Raw genomic sequence first — 17,527 nt, 5'->3', positions numbered from 1 at the left:
AATAAATTATTAAAATCTTAACTTTCAATAAGATCCTCTTATATTATATAATATAAAAAGGACAAACGCTAAGTATCTCCCTTTGATCATTTTATTAGACAAATAAGATTATCACCACTTAGTGTTTTTCAACTTTGCTTAATTTTAAATTAACATATTCTAACCGCTAAAAATATTCCATTAGCGTTCACTTTGAAAATTCAACATTTCTTGCAGTTATAAGTTACAATCAATATCCAAATGAATGCTTTGACGATAATTATGGTTTTCAAAAGGCGATCAATTAAAATATATATATATATATATAATTAATAACTTTTTATTAATAACATATAATTATTATCTTATATTTAAACCAAATTAAGATTTATAATTTTAATGTTTTTATTATCAACTCATATTACATTGCTTATCAACATTAACAAGTAAATATTTTTCTTTTGTATTTTAATATTTTCCAGATACATCGGCCTTACTTTAAAATGATAGGTTTATTTATGATGTCTTTTATATATAAAAAAACCCACCCGATATTTTTGCTAATGAGGAGACATTGTTTCAAAAAAACTATATGCCAAAATTATTGTCCATGACTTAATGCCTATCGCAATAAAAACATCGTTTCCGAAACGATCGTACAAATTATTGACTTTGTTGTGTTCCTTCTTATGAAAGAGATTTTTAATTTTTAATTTTAGTTTTAATATTAAATCATCAATCACATTACTAAATATTAAAGTAGCTCTAGGATATATATGCCTATCGAGCTTATTATATGTCTGCATTATAACGAGCATTGTTCTTTTCTTGTATTTTAATTAAATTAATAATTTTACTTTCACATTAAAATACACTCTGCTCTTAAGACTACTGTTCTAACCCCCTTTTAATTTATATATATATATATATATATATATATATATATATATATATATGAGACCAATTTGTTTGTTAATTTTTGCCAATATTATGACAGTCTGGGCTGTATTTAATTGTTCAATTCTAATGATTGCCTCCGGAAGAAACTCTGCATACGTCACACTTCTGGCTGCCTGATTTGGTTTATTACCAAGTCTAATAGTGTTATAAGTAGCCGACATTTCTTGGACCGAATTATCTGATTCAATCTTTTCATTTTGATTAGTTCTGCAAATTAATCTGACTTTTAAGTTCGACACACACACACACACACGCACGCATATATATATAATTATATATATATATATATATGTGCGTGAATATATATATATATATATATAGATAGATAGATAGATAGATAGATGGATATAAATTTAACATGTACCTACTTGTTTTCATTAAACGAATTTAAGGAATACGTATATATATATATATATATATATATATATATATACATATATATATATACATACATGCATACATGCATATACACACATAACTACATACACACGCATACATATAAACACACACGCACACATATATATATACAGATATATATATATATATATAGAGAGAGAGAGAGAGAGCGAGAGAGAGTAAGAGAGCGAGAGTGAGAGAGAGATTTTGATGCTGCTAAGACTAAGCTAGTTTCCTTCAATAATTTCAAGAAACCTTCTTAACCACTAATAGCTATGGTAAAAAATACATGTCCTAACTTCTCGGTTAAACATGCACAGGAAATATTAGTTGGAACAGATACATCGACAGCATTGCAAGGCTGCTAAGAAGGTTTGCTCTTTCTCTATCGTGCTAGAATGTTACTTACCCCTGAAAGTATTCTGTATCTCTACAAGGCCACCATTCGCCCATGTATGGAGTATTGTTGTCACATTTGGGCTGATGCATCTGCTACTAATCTCTCACCCCTAGACATAGTTTAAAAGACAGTCGCCAACCTAATAGGTCCTGAACTGTCATCTAAGCTTCAACCTCTGTCCCATCGAGATAATGCTGCATCCTTCTGCCTGTTTTACAAGTATTTTGATGCTTAAGCCCTTGTACTCACTCGACGTGAATACACCCGACACACCACGATTAGTGCCATCACTACACCGTAAAGATCTTTAGATGTAAGAAAGTCTTTTACTCTAATAGTTCCTTCCCCAGAACTGCTAGACTTTGGAATTCACTTACGGTTCCTCGTTCACCAACCGTACTGACATGCAAAAGTTCAAGTGTAATGTGAACAGACATCTTGTTGTCTTGTTGCTCAATACCCTGCATCTAATATCCCTGATATTAGCCTCTTACATCAAAGTGGCGCTGTACCTTGTTTGGAGAGCATATATATATATATATATATATATATATATATATATATATATATATATATATATATATATATATATATATATATATATTAGTCAGAGCCTACCGACTGTCAACACGATGGTTGTAGGTTCGATCCACGGCTGGGAAAAGGTTTATGTCTAGCCGCACGAATGAGTTGTGATACAACGAAACAGTACTGTATGTGGATGACTAATAAGCACCTCTCTGTGGGTTGAGCACTTTGTAAATATATTTTCACCCAACGCGTATTTAAGCGATTAAGCGAAGCACACTGTTAGTTTGTAGACAAAACTGACAGTTTGAGCACTGTGCGACGGACAAATGCTAATTTAATAGGCATTTGAGGAGAAATATTTACGGGCACTGATTCTTGGTCCGATGGCGAGAGCTGCCGACTGTCAACACGATCGTTGTAGGTTGGATCCACCGCTGGGAAATGGTGTATGTCTAGCCGCACTGATGAGTTGTGATACAACGAAACAGTACTGCATGTGGATGACTATATATATATATATATATATATATATATATATATATATATATATATGACGTAATGAATATTAGTAGATCTGTATCATTCCCCCTCACAAGACTGTATTGACTGGTTAAGTATAAGTATCGATTAGTGAAGACACATGGGAGTAACATGTAAAGGTATGCAAACCTCACGATAGGAAATGCAGGGGGAACACACGTTCCGTTGGGCGACTAATCGGATTATTACTTGCACTGAAGCAAGATTACTCAGCTACTTTAAACGATATATATCCTTTTCACAGGATATATATATATATATATATATATATATATATATATATATATATATATATTCCTCGACAGTAGAGTGAAAAGCATATCTTATTTTTCTTTTATTAATATTGTTGGAATTTTTTCCTTTCTTCCCTTGTACACATTTTTGTGAATTATTCCATGGATTTCTGCCTTTGGATTATTTTGGACCATCTTCCAATTACGAGATTTCCTTGGATTTTAATTGTGCAAATGTAAATTCAATTAACTTTCTTGAAGTTATATATTTGGATTTTACCGTCACTGGATTATTTATCTTCCACCAGAATATCCATCATGTGTAATCACCTTTTTCGTCACCATATTCCCTCTGCTTCACTTTTTTGTAATCAAGTAAGATCTTTGACTTACTTGTTGTTTCATCAAATACTTTTGCATGCAAAATCCGATCCGTCATTTTGCTAATTCCTACCCTGTGATGAGAAGGAAAGTATTTCTTCGAAACTCCGCGGATTAAAGACTATCCACTTATCTAGTGTTTCCTTTTCAGATTAAATATGTTTTTAACTCATTTCAAAGTGTTTTTAACATGTTTTATTAACTGTTTACTCGTATATATATATATATATATATATATATATATATATATATATATATATATATATATATATATAGAGTGCCGGCAAAAAGAAATCCACACTTGTAATTTTTTCAAAAGCTGCAAATTTAGACTACATTTATGTTACTGTTTAAACAATCAATACCTCATTTTATTTGCTTTTTATTCCTCTATAATTTTTCCTGTTCGCATTTTACTTTTAATTGAAATACTGTAGTGTTCACGTTATTTAAAAAAAATAACTTCAAATTAAAGAGGCAAAAGGAAAGTCCGCAGCAAAGAGCATTTCTAATCGTAAGTGTTGTTGTTCCAGGTGATAGAACGTAACATTTAGTCCATATGCCACGACTTTCTCTTAGTGATAGTCAGAAACTCATTAATCTTTACCTTTCTGCTTATTCAATCGGGAAATCGGCCGCAGATTGAAATGCGATGAGAAAACGGTACGAAAGACTTTGCAAAAGCACCAAAACACTGGCAGTGATTGTGATGCCCCTAAATCTGGTTGTACTATAGTTACTTTTAACAGAGAAGACAATACTATCAATATCCACAGCCTCAGAAACAGATGTGAAACGACTCCCCAAATTCAACAACAGCGCAATCTTGTAAAAAAAGTCTCTATTTCTACTCTCAAGAACAGATTAAAGGAATTTAATTTGCGAGGATATGTTGCAAGACGCAAGCCAATGATTTCTGTAAAGAACAGACAGCGCCGTCTGGACTTCAACTACAGAGAAGATCATGACTCTTCATATTGGTCAAAATTACTTTTTAGCGACGAAAATAAGTCCAATAGGCTAAGCTGTGGTGGTAGACAGTACGCCTGTTGGAGGAAAGACGAAGAATTTAATCCTTAGTACTCAGTTTCAACGCTGCAAGGTGGTGGAGGTTCGGTTTTGGTGTGGGACATTATTAGTACCTACCCAATGATACAATTTCAAATTTGGAAGAACTTTGGACAAAACTTAAAGAAAAGTGGGATGCCCTTTCCTCGGAGTATTGTTGCAGTCTTATGCAAGGAATTCCCAAAAGATTGCAGGCTGTCAAATTGCGAAAGGACTATGCTACTAAATATAAACTAGTTCATTGTGTTCCTGTTGTATTTGTGTTGCATTAATGTCCTACAGTAACATTTAAATAACAGTTTTTCATTATGCGGACTTTCTTTGTGCCCCTTCAATTTGAAGTTATTTTTTTTAATTGACGTGAACACTAGAATATTTCAATTAAAAGTAAAATATGAACAAGTAAAATTATAGAAGAATAACAGACCAATTAATCAGGTATAGTTTGTTTAAACAGTTACATTAAATTTAACTTAAATTTGCAGGGTTTTTTTTTAAATTACATTTTGACCCCAAACAAGGTACAATGCCACTTTGGTGTGGGCGGCTACTATCAGAGGCAACAACTACTGGGGTACTATGTAGAAATTAGGGCAGCAAGATATCGGTTCACGTAACACTTGAACTTCTGCATGTCAGTACAGTTGGGGAAGCAGGGATCTGGAATGGAATCCCAGAGTCTAGCGGGTCTGGAGAAGAAACTACTGGAGTAGAAAGATCTGTTACATCTAGGGATCTATACTGTGTGGGGGTGGGATTTAGCTGTCTGTCGGGTTTGTCGAGTGTGTCTACGTCGTGGGGGCACAAGTGTCTGCAGATCGCCAGTTTTTGAAAGAATTACAAGTGCGGACTTTCTTTTTGCCGCCTGTATTATATATATATATATATATATATATATATATATATATATATATATATATAGTAAGTTATAAAATACATATGGGGATTAAGCTACACTGAATATTCGGCGTTTCATCCATTCTAGGATTCTTCAGGCTTATATAGATTCTTCAGGCTTATATATATATATATATATATATATATATATATATATATATATATATATATATATATATATATAAGCTTCCGTTTCAATTTCTGTGCAATTATTGATACATCCGACTGTTAATTTAAGAAAAAAATCTTTTAGAAAAAAATTGGAACTTGAAATATGTATTAAATCCAGATCTTCCGGCGTCTATAATCCGTTAATTACTTATAAGTCTATCCAGCGCGGCCGAAGCCGAAGTTGAACTCACTATACGAGTTTGTAGTGTAACTCAAATCTTGTCTGTAGCTGAATACTTGATACTTCGCCAGGGCTATCAAGGGTAGTTTTTATTGTGATGCCATCACTAGATGGGTTGACTACCATGGCTTAAGAGACTCCCATCTATCCTCAAGAGAAGGATAAACTGCACCAGTTTCTCAACCTGGTATTTTTATCCTCGCGGTATATGCAGCACTTCGGCATACCAAATGGTCACCCACCTTGTACTGGTCAGGCTCAACGTTGCTTAACTTCGGTGATCTGGCGGGAATCGGGGTGTCAGTGTGATTGTACCGCATTATAAATCAATTTGAAATCAATAAATTATTATTATTATTATTATTATTATTATTATTATTATTATTATTATTATTATTATTATTGTTGTTGTTGTTGCTGCTGCAGCTGCTGCTACTGTTGTTGTTGTTGTTCTCAGGAGTGGATTTTTCTTTAAACAAAATCAAATAAAAAAGATGATCAAAAGAATCGTTTTTGACATCGGAAAATAGGCACAATTTACACTTTTACAAGAATACAACCATCGCAGACGTCTCTTTATTCAATTTTAATCTAAAAACAGAGAGCGAGAGAGAAATGTTGACGATGTCGACAGAAAGTAATTTAGCAAAAAACCGAATCTATTTCCACTCATATTAATTTTATAACGACAAGTTATAAAGAACGACCCTGTCGCGACATTCATTAGTTTTCTTAACCGACGATGCGTTTTACGTTGCCTTCATGGACAAATCATTCATCAAGATAATGTTTAAATTTATTTTGAATTTAGTTTCATATATTGAAAACTGTTTCGTTATCAGTGAGGAAACTTGAGAGTTATTTTCACAACGTTTCGGTTGATCTATCCTCCGATTTTTATCACGCGTTTCTTGTCGAACTCGGGAATCTTTTTGTCGAACTCGAGATCTGTACGGAATTTCTAACGGAATTCTTTATCTAATCTATGAGTATAACATACTCTAGTCCTGTGAGTTGTGACCAGTCGCAATTGTGCTGTTATTATCACTTACACTGTGGATTGAACCATAAACTTACATAAGAATGCCACTTAGGACTGAAACACTTATTACTTAATCTATTACGGTATGGACCTTTGCGCAAAACAATGAACTCTTATCTACAAAAACTGCTAAAAATTTGCAATCTTTCCATGATATTCTTCTACATTTTAGCTAACAACCATTCCATTTAATAAACATTTATCCTCGAGTGGCTTTTGCTCTTTATATCTAATAATAATAATAATAATAATAAATACACAAGAGCCACAAACTGCTACAGATGCAAAAGATGAAGCATTGCATGAACCCTCCCTAAAAAAAAGCAAGAACATTGAAGCTGCATATCTATGTCATCTATGCCATTCCCCCATTGCTTAATCACCCAAACAATCCCCACCCGACACCAAGAGTAATGCCAAATAGTCGAGAAGGGTCAAGGACAATGGAAAGACCGAGGAGAGGGCGCTGACCAGACCTCCACTAGACAAGGGCCAAGAGAACCGGGAACTTGGGGAGGCTTAATGCCACTTAAATAGCAGTGGAGACCAACTGCCGCTGCTAGCGAAAAATCAATGCTAAGCGGCCGTTGCGATAATGCAAATTCATTTGCAAATGTTATCGAACGAGATGGAGAGTACTGGAAATCTGAGAAAACTTTCTGTCATTCAGCTTCCGAGGAAAACCACAGGTTGTTTTCAAGGAGCGATCTTTTATGACCTGTGTGAAACCTCGTTTGGAGCCAATAATAATAATAATAATAATAATAATAATAATAATAATAATAATAATAATAATAAACTAGTAGACTACACTCGGCTCCCAAGTTCGTTAATAAGATACAATTGAAGAAGGTTGAATGTTATATCGGCCGAAACGTTGTGCAAAAACACTCAAGATGAGAACAGTAGTTCGAGTAATACCAATTCTTATTTTCATCGCTAACATTAAAAGATAGTGTCTTTTACTTGGGTAATGACATGGGTAGGTACTTGGGTAGTACAATACATCCAACTCTCTAGCCTTGGTAGGGTAATTAATGTAACAGAAGGAAAATTCATAAAACACTACCACTTGGCGATGTTATTGTACCGACGGCCTTCAACAATTGCCCAAGGTACAATAAATCTAGATTAGAGACTTTTACTATTTAGGCGCAATGATTATTAGCAAGTGAAGCGGACACATTGTCCTTCAAACAGACAAAATGGACGTTGGTATCTATGCAGTTCCAGAAATCTAAAACTAGTCTAGCAAGACAAGGGAACCTGTGAAAATCGAGCACAAGTCAATGACAATACACGCATAAAAAATGATGCACTGACACGTCGAGGTTTTATACATGCGCTGGGAATGCTCAATTTGCGCAAGCCACGCGTAATTTGTCTTATTTACCGTCGTATCGAATGTCTGTTGCTCCAACAGACAAGGCGACGTTCTCGCGTGACTCACATTGAAACATTTACGTCGATGAGTAGACGAAATGGAGGGTCGTAAAAAAGTGATGACTAATAGAATGAAATGCCAGGGTTGGTGTCGTAAATGGAGGCATCTGTTACAGAGAAAATATTATATTTGACTGCTGCTTCATGATGATAATTTTCGAACTAATAATATAAACTACAAGAACAGATTTTCTTTTTAAAAGCGATGGAAATCGTGTATAAAGTTGGACAAGGCTTCCAGGTTCAGTGGTAAAATGCCAGACAGCGTATTGTGTGGTCATGGATTCGAACCATGCCAAAATATTTAGCCATGCTGACGACACGCGTGATTATATATACTTTTGATATACGTTAAATATTTAAACACTTAAATATTAAAAAAAAAAAAAATACGCACCGTCATTAAAAGCGGCGACATATTAACATATGCAATGCAAAGAACATGTAACTGCTTAATCGTTAAAAGAGCGTAATTAAATAGAAAAAGGCGTTTCAAAACTTAATATCGCTAAAAAAAATTACAACAGACTTTCTATTTAAAAGCGAGTGAAATTGTGAATTAAATTTGACAAGTCTTCAAGTCTCAGTGGTAAAACGCAAATGCAGATTGTGTAACCATGGGTTCGAATCTTGCTAAAATTTGTTTAGCCATATATTTCACACGTCTACCTTTGTTAGAGAATGGATCGAGAGAGAGAGAGAGAGAGAGAGAGAGAGAGAGAGAGAGAGGTGTAAATTATATTGAAACACGTTGACCGGAAGTCAGAATCAGTTGATCGGATTGTGTGTGAGTCACGTGATCAGATTAGCTGAATCGTTGAGATTTGGTTTGGACTTAGAAGGCCATGGACGGCTTCAAACGTCTCCTCCCCTTTACTGGGGGGGGGGGGCGCTGACGTGTGTAGAAATGAGACAAAGAGAAACCATGCAAGCCAGAGATTCACTTTCCATTCTTCTGCGAGACATCTTGAAAGTGAAGTAAACTATAAAACAAATTCATCGTGTTGGAGTGAATGAATCTTCGTCCAAAACAGGTACCATCTTCCCTCCAAGACACGAGATAATTCCAGATGGAGCAACATCGACGACACAGAAGGCATGCCCAAAGATACACGTACCACACACACACACACACACACACACACACACACACACACACACACATACACACACACACACATACACATACACAACGACATCTGAACATATTTAATAGAAAGACAACTAGATGATCACACAACGTTAACTCTGACTAGACGGTCACACACGACCCCTTTTATTAGATAACAACAAAACAAATACAAATTTTGGTGCTAGTGGACCAGTCCACCCGTACATGGGTGGAAAGAAAAAAATCGAACCTAGGTATTTACCACAGTGAAAGAAAAGCATAGACACAACGAAGAAAAAAGAAGAATGGACACATTAAAATTATATATAAATAGATTTATGCTAAATTAAGAAGAACTAAGAGAAAAAACAGATAGCTCGATCGACATACAGATAACGAATTGTTGATTTTGAATATGAAAGTTGAAAACACAGAAGAAAGAAAGAAAGAAAAGAATATTAATACAGCCAATGTATAAAATAGAAAGGAAGAAAAAGAACGTTATGCGCAGAAAAAAATAAATAGAAGAAATTGGAAAAAACAGATATATCGATCGACATACTGATAATAAATTGTTGATTTTGGATATACAGCTAATGTGTAAAACAGAAAGAAAAAACAAGAAAAAGAAGAATTAAAACATGTGAATTTAGTTACAGTGTCGGAATAAGTCTGTCATATTAAAAGAGAAACACGTCATTCAAAAATGTTTGTTATGAGTTATAAGTTACATAATTATCCACACTTAAAATGTTGCAATTTTTAGACTGTAAAACTCGGTGTCTTTTGTGAAGAAACAATGGACAGTCTGCCAATGTGATTTTTTTTTCTTCTCTAATTGTACGGTTTTTTCTTAGGAGTGTTTTTCTGGGGTGGAAAAATGTTATTCATTGTATATAAATCGATGTAAACTGTTTATGAAATGTAAAAATGTATGTTTTTTTAGATTAAGAAAAAAAACATACAGTTGGACAATTTTAGTTTCCATCGAATTTAACTTTTGTTTTGTGAAGGATTGTTTGGAAGTTTATAAGTGAGTCGTTTTTTTTGTTTTTGTAAACGACTATGTATTTTAACTGTAAATGTCTATGTATTTTTTGTAAACGACTGTGATTTTTTTATTTTTGATATTCTGGAGGTGGTAAAGGTGATGAAGCCGACCTCAGAATTGATTACGTGGACAAAATTGGGTTTCCACAAAACTGTGTTTTGTTATTTGGAGTTTTATTATTGGTGAGATGAGACTTTCTGAATGCTTATAAGACTTTTTTTATTTTTATTTTTTATATAATTGATATTTTCTCGAATCGGTAGTGTGCGGGATTTTCTTGTTCTTGACATGTATTTTTTTTTTTCGCAGAATGGAGGAATAGTGAAGCTTTGCCTTGTGGGATTTATTGAAATAATGAAAATTTTTAAAAAGTAATAACATGTTGTTAATTAAGTAATAATAATAATAATAATAATAATAATAATAATAATAATAATAATAACATCATGAACATATAATAGAAAGGCAACTAGATGATCACACAACGTTAACTCTAACTAGACGGTCACACTCGGTCCCCTTTATTAGATAACAACACAACACAATTCTCCCGTCTTTAAAGCTCTACTTATGTAAATATGTTTATGCGCATATATATATATATATATATATATATATATATATATATATATATATATATATATGTATATTACATAGTTTAGAAATAAATCATACATGCAATTATATGTATATATATATATATATGCATATGTATATATATATATAGTTGCATGCATATGATTTTTTCCTAAACTATTTAAATCACTTAATTACGTTGACACACCGGTTCCCTCTGGATCACAGAAGTTAAGCAACGTTGAACCTGGTCAGTACTAAATGGGTGACCATTTGGAAATTCCTGGTGCTGTATGTGCTCTTCCACTTATCTCGGCATTGTTTCCAGTCGTTCTGGACTTTTACTTGCCACAAGACTCAAACAGCGTCGATTCAGGAGAGGTGTGGTTGGTGATTGCGCAACCCATTCTTCGCACTTACTCGCGCAGCTGCCCCTACAAGGGGTATCCTTTGTCTTTCGAGATCGACCGTAAGCATCGCGATTTAAATCATTATAAATATTATAACACAACTGCTAATTAAAATATGTTCTATACTTAGTGTAATGTTTATTTTGTTTTATGCAAAGCTGGTTAAGCCTTTCGTGAAAAATCAGATATCTCCGGGTATTTTTTGTGAAGTTTACAGAAAATGTATTAAACATCAATTACGAGGTGTCTTTAATAATGTTCCCGACATTTTTGTACAGTCATGTAAAATTGTCGTATACTCTTGAAATTTCAGTATCTAATCGCTATATATCCTATGAGATGATTGACCAATTTTTGTGAGTTCAGGTTCAGGAGAAATTAAAATACACCCTACTAAAAGCTGATTGTCTCAGCAATATGGACGTGAGGACACTTTAGAAGAACAATATGTAATAAACTTCTCTATAAAACTTGGAAAAATACCACAGGAACGTATAGAATGCTTCAGACTACTTTTTGACCACCTTGCATGAATTGAGCATCAGTTATTGAGTGGTATAAGAGATTCAAGGAAGGCAAAGAGTCTGTGAGGGATGATGAGAGGTGAGTAAGGAGTTTATTGGCCAAATATAGAATTTCATGGATAAGAATGTTTGTGTGTCTATAGAGACAGTAAGCGCACAGTTTGATGTCAGTATTAGGAACTGTACACACAATTATTGACTAGGAACTGGAGATGTGGAGGATTTGCGTGAGGTTTGTCCAAAAAGTGCTCAGAGAAGATCAGAAATAAAGACATTATCATGATGAAGATGGGCATCAAAACAGTTCAGCACACTCCCTATAGTCGAGACCTTGCTTTCCGTGACTTTTGACTATTCCCTAATCTCCAAGAAAACCTTAGAGACTGTCGTTGAGACACTTCAGAAGAGGAAAAGGCAATGGTGAGGCTCATTGAGACGCCCACCGAAGAGGACTTCCATGGAGCCTTCCAGAAGTTGTTGGAACGCTACAGCAAGTGCATTACAGCAGAAGGAGATTACTCCCAGGTGGAATAGACTTTTATATGTGCGTATTGTCAATAAAAGTTCTCAAACGAAAAAAAACTTATTTAATGTGCCTCGTTCTTCATATGCACAGAATTTCAGCTTGTTTGGAATCATTCATAGCGATTTTAATAAGTCATCGATGGTTTTTAATGCAAAAGAGAAATCTGGGATAACAGGAAACCAATTTGGGAGAAACGAAGAAACACTGGTGTTATTTTCAAGTTTTCTTTTTCTCAACTAGTTGTCTGACGAAATCAAAATTATAGGCATATTCACCTTGACACACTGGTTCCCGTTAGATCACTGAAGTTAAGCAACGTTGAACCTGATCAATAATAAAATAGTTGACTATTTGGGAAATCCTGGTGCTGTATAGACTCTCGGCTTCCCTCGGCATTGTTTCCAGTCGTCCTACACTTCTCTTTACCACTGGACTCAAGCAGTACCGATTCAGGAGAGGTGTAGGTGGGGTTGTACAACCCATTACGCGCACAACTACCCTTACAAGGGTTATCCATTGTTTTTCGAGACGGACCTGAGGCGTTGTTGTTGGCGCTTTTGTGTATGACGAAAGCGCACCTGTAAACAACTACTTGATCCATAGCTGAAGAGAGGATCTATGTAGATTCATACTTTTGCCAAATGTATTATAAAAAATGATGTGGTAGCCTTGTGTAACGTTACGGTGCACTACCCTTGTAACAGAGCGTCAAAGAACGAAATAAGCAGCAGCCGTAGGATGCCTGCTAAGCGAACATATTAGCAGCAGCCGTCTTATCACATATGCAAATTAAGTAAGTGTGCACGCGCTGATATCACCGGAAGAAAAGAAGAAGTAAATTGCGCTACCAGGGAAAATTGACGTGTGAATTCGAGGGTAGAAAGCGGTAGCTATAGCCGGCGTTAGATGGCGGGGGTGGGGTTATAGACTTTTAAAAAGCACAGAGCGTTGTAGAACACATGTATACGGAAAAACTTTTGAAAGATAAGAAATCCGATATTTTGGAAGAACCAGAAATAAATGCTTTTCATTAAAAAAATGCCAAATGGTATTGTTCATGCTTTTCTTTCTTTGGCTGTAAATGCGACGGTACCAGACAGCGTGTGGCCCCAAGTGATTGAAACTAAGCGACACGATTACAGCTTAACGAACATGTTACATTCCACTGGCACAACACATATACATATCTATATATTTATAATCCGTTATCTCTCTTATTGATTGGGAATTTATGGTTTCCACTCACAGAAACGTATGATTATATATATATATATATATATATATATATATATATATATATATATATATATATATAAAGTGAAATCGCGTGTTGGAGGACAACTTTCAACTTATATGCTCCAAGATATTTGATATACAGACTTGATACTTGGTATATAGTTTAATCAGACACGTGGAAATCACAGCTTCATTGAGTTAAGAATAGGTAGGTTTGAAAATCTTTCAAAAGATCTTCGCAAACTGGCCTAATATTTATCCTACTTGACTCACTGTCTTTACTGGGTACGTAACAATCCAATATATATATATATATATATATATATATATATATATATATATATAATCCAATATATATATATATATATTAGTAATTTATAAAATATATATGGCGATTAAGCTACACTGAATATTCTGCGTTTCATCCAACTATAGGATTCGTCAGGCTTATATATACATATATTGTAATTTCCATTTGCAAATTAATAAATAAAAAGTGTAAATTCCATACCATTTTGATATATTTAATATATATATAATTTGTATATATATAATATATATATATATATATATATAAATGTATATATATAATATATGTATATATATATATTTAATATATATATATATATATAAATGTATATATATAATATATGTATATATATATATTTAATATATATATATATATATATATATATTTAATATATATATATATATATATATATATATATATATATATATATATATATATATATATATATAGAATAATACCTGTTTATGAAAAAAAGGTTCCAGCGGAGTGCTCTATTATAAGGAAAATTTCCGAAAATAAGACCGTATTATTAATATCTTATTTACAGAATGTTTAGATGTGACAAGTCATCGGCACCGTTGGTTTCAAACCTGTTAATTTTCGATACCAATATCAAACACTCTTCAGCCGATACTCATCAGATGAGTATCGGCTGAAGAGAGCTTGATATGGCTATCTAAAATGGGGGCTCTCTATTATTAGGTTTGAAACCAACTGTACCGATGACTTGTCACATCTAAAGGTTTTGTAAATAATATCTTTCTTTCTCTCTCCCCCCCCATCTCTCTCTCTCTCTCTCTCTCTCTATATATATATATATATATATAAATATATATATATATATATAAAATAAAAAATTACAATTAAATTTACCAACATGATCCAAGATGGTAAAATTAAAGTATGTTATAAATATTAAAGAATTGATATTTATAAAATTATCTCAGCCAGATGTAAAAGCTCGATAAAACCAAATAGGAATAGAGCTTATAATATGAGCAAACAGTGAATAAAATATGTTAAAAAACACTTTGAAATGAGTTAAAAACATATTTAATCTGAAAATGAAACACTAGATAAGTGGATAGTCCTTAATCCGTGGAGTTTCAAAGAATACTTTCCTTCTCATCAGAGGGTAGGAATTAGCAAAATGCGGGATCGGATTTTGCATGCAGAAGTATTCGATGAGAGAACAAGTTAAAGATCTTACTTGATAACAAAAAAGTGAAGCAGAGGGAATATGGTGAAGAAAAAGGTGATTACACATGAATGGATAGTCTGGTGGAAGATAAAAAAATCCAGTGACGGTAAAATCCAAATGTATAACTTCAAGAAAGTTAAAAGAATCTCCATTTGTACAAGTAAAATCCAAAATTTATATTTATAATATATATATATATATATATATATATATATATATATATATATATATATATATATATATATTACAAAGGAATCACTACTTATCAAGGCCCAGGGGCCACTCAATCATAAGAGTTAAAGAATGTACAGTAGTTAAAGAGACAATATCTTAGTACTCGTTAGAGGTGTACATATGGTAAATTGGATTACTTAAGGGGGGGCTGCTGATCAAAAACTTGTTTACGTTGGACTTGAAGACGACCATATTGTAGTAAGTTGGAAAGCAGACAAATGGAAGAGAGTATCACATGTATGCAGTTCTCAGAAAGAAGCTTTGTTCATGGAATCTACGTTTGGGTTTAGGAACAGATAAAGAGTGGGGGGGGGGAAATTATTGATACTGTTTTCAGAGTGCCATGTCTTAAAGATTGTATGTTAAAATACAGAAGTGTTTTTATTTTTTTTTTACCCAGTCCGCGCAGCACTCTTCCAATATTGATTGGTATGAGTTCTATTTTACCATTTCTCCTCCAAATTATTTCGCCGGTCGACATCACATCGCATTGTACACGTGTATGTAGAGACCATACATACCATGTTGATACGTATCTAAATGATCTTTTTCATTAAGCTGAACAGAACGCAATTAAGTATAGAAACCAATTTTAGTTCCGAGATCCATTTCCTCACGCTGAACGAGACGCGATTGCAGGTGCGTCCCTCATCTTCATTAAACAACCGCCGAATACTTTCACCCGTGCGCTCAGTCCAACGCGCGCGTAGCGTGGCCCGAAGCAAGCTTTACAAATCTATATCGGAATAAAGGTTCTATATAACTAATTTCGATCCTAGTGGCACACACGACTGCACACAATTACGGAGAGACACACCACACCACATGTGGATTGATTCCCGTGATAATGGGCCATATCTATTTCGGGGCGTTTAAAGTCCTACTAGATAGTGCAAATGTAAAGTAGTCGTGGCCTCCGTCATTTAAATACGCACGAGTTAATATCGCGTTAACATTTAAGCCGTAACCATGACGTCACAGAATGAAATGCATATACAGGCATCACGATTGAAAGAAAATTTAGTAGTAAAAGAAAAGAAAACATAAAACTTGGCGATTTTAAATGATCCGCTTGACAAGCACGTGATTCACCCTCTACCTTTTCGAAAGCGAGCCGGCCAACCTGTTAGTCTTAGAATGAATTACTGCGACACAACAGCGGACTGTAGTTACAATAACATAGGACTGCAATCTGTTCAGGAAGACTGAAAGAAGAAGCGAAGCTATTGTGTCATGTTGTAAATACCAGTCGCCGACTTGCGCGCGAAACCGGACGAGCGAAATAGATTTGTTCTTTCATTTCAAAATGTTGGTGCGAAAGTTTTATTTTCTTTGTGAGTCTCTACATACAACGTTTGCGCCATTTTAAACGTCATAACAACGTTGCACAAATGATTTCAATTGACCAAGGAAAGATCTATATATGTGTCGCTTTTTTGTGTGGGGGTTCTTATAGAGAATCACACTATGCTATATAATGAGACGATGTTTACATGTGGCATCCTGAAAATTTATATAATGAGACGATGTATTGTTTTATGTTAGTCCGACAGCAAATCTATATATCTATAAAAGTGAAAGTGTCTGTGTGTATGGCTGTGTGTGTGCCTGTGTACATTTCCCTATGCAATAACTCTGTCAATTTTAAGTCTACAGAATCAAAATTTAATATACAGGGTACTGAGATTTGGGAAAAACTTTGTGATCGGTTTTCGACCAGAAATTTTGCTGTTAAGAGGTCAAAGTTAAATGATTTGACCTTTGAGAACTCTACCAAACTCCTCCGACAATTTTGGGTCTAAACACTTGAAATTTTAGATATAGGTGCCTTGGACATGGATCTAATTTAATAACTTGATTTGAGCCCCAAACAATAAATGTTAAGAGGTCATAGTAGAGGTGAAATTTGAAAAAAATTGACGCCCCCCTTTTTTTTTTTGCTCAACATACACCTCCAAACACCCGGGCAACGCTGGGCTGAAATGCTAGTACTTAAGAAAGCTGAAAAAGTGCAATCACTTGTACTCGTTTATGCGTGAAGGTTCCGACCGATAGTATATATAGATAGCACACATTTTGCTTCTACGTGTGGTGTTATGAATTTCAGCTAACTAATGTGCAGTAAG

At 34.1% G+C, this 17,527-nt stretch overlaps 1 long non-coding RNA gene across 2 annotated transcripts in view; it reads right to left on the bottom strand.

Annotated features, from left to right (window-relative positions):
- Window positions 1–17,527, bottom strand: part of LOC145293206 (uncharacterized) — a 1,032,236-nt gene that overhangs the window by 924,253 nt on the left and 90,456 nt on the right. The window lies entirely within an intron of this gene.

Source organism: Euprymna scolopes, chromosome 14, assembly GCF_053919585.1.
Source record: "Euprymna scolopes isolate OS-2025 chromosome 14, ASM5391958v1, whole genome shotgun sequence".
NCBI classification, from domain to species: Eukaryota; Metazoa; Mollusca; class Cephalopoda; order Sepiida; family Sepiolidae; genus Euprymna; species Euprymna scolopes.
Note: the sequence above shows the minus strand (reverse complement) of the source record. Positions and strands in the feature narration are given on the sequence as shown.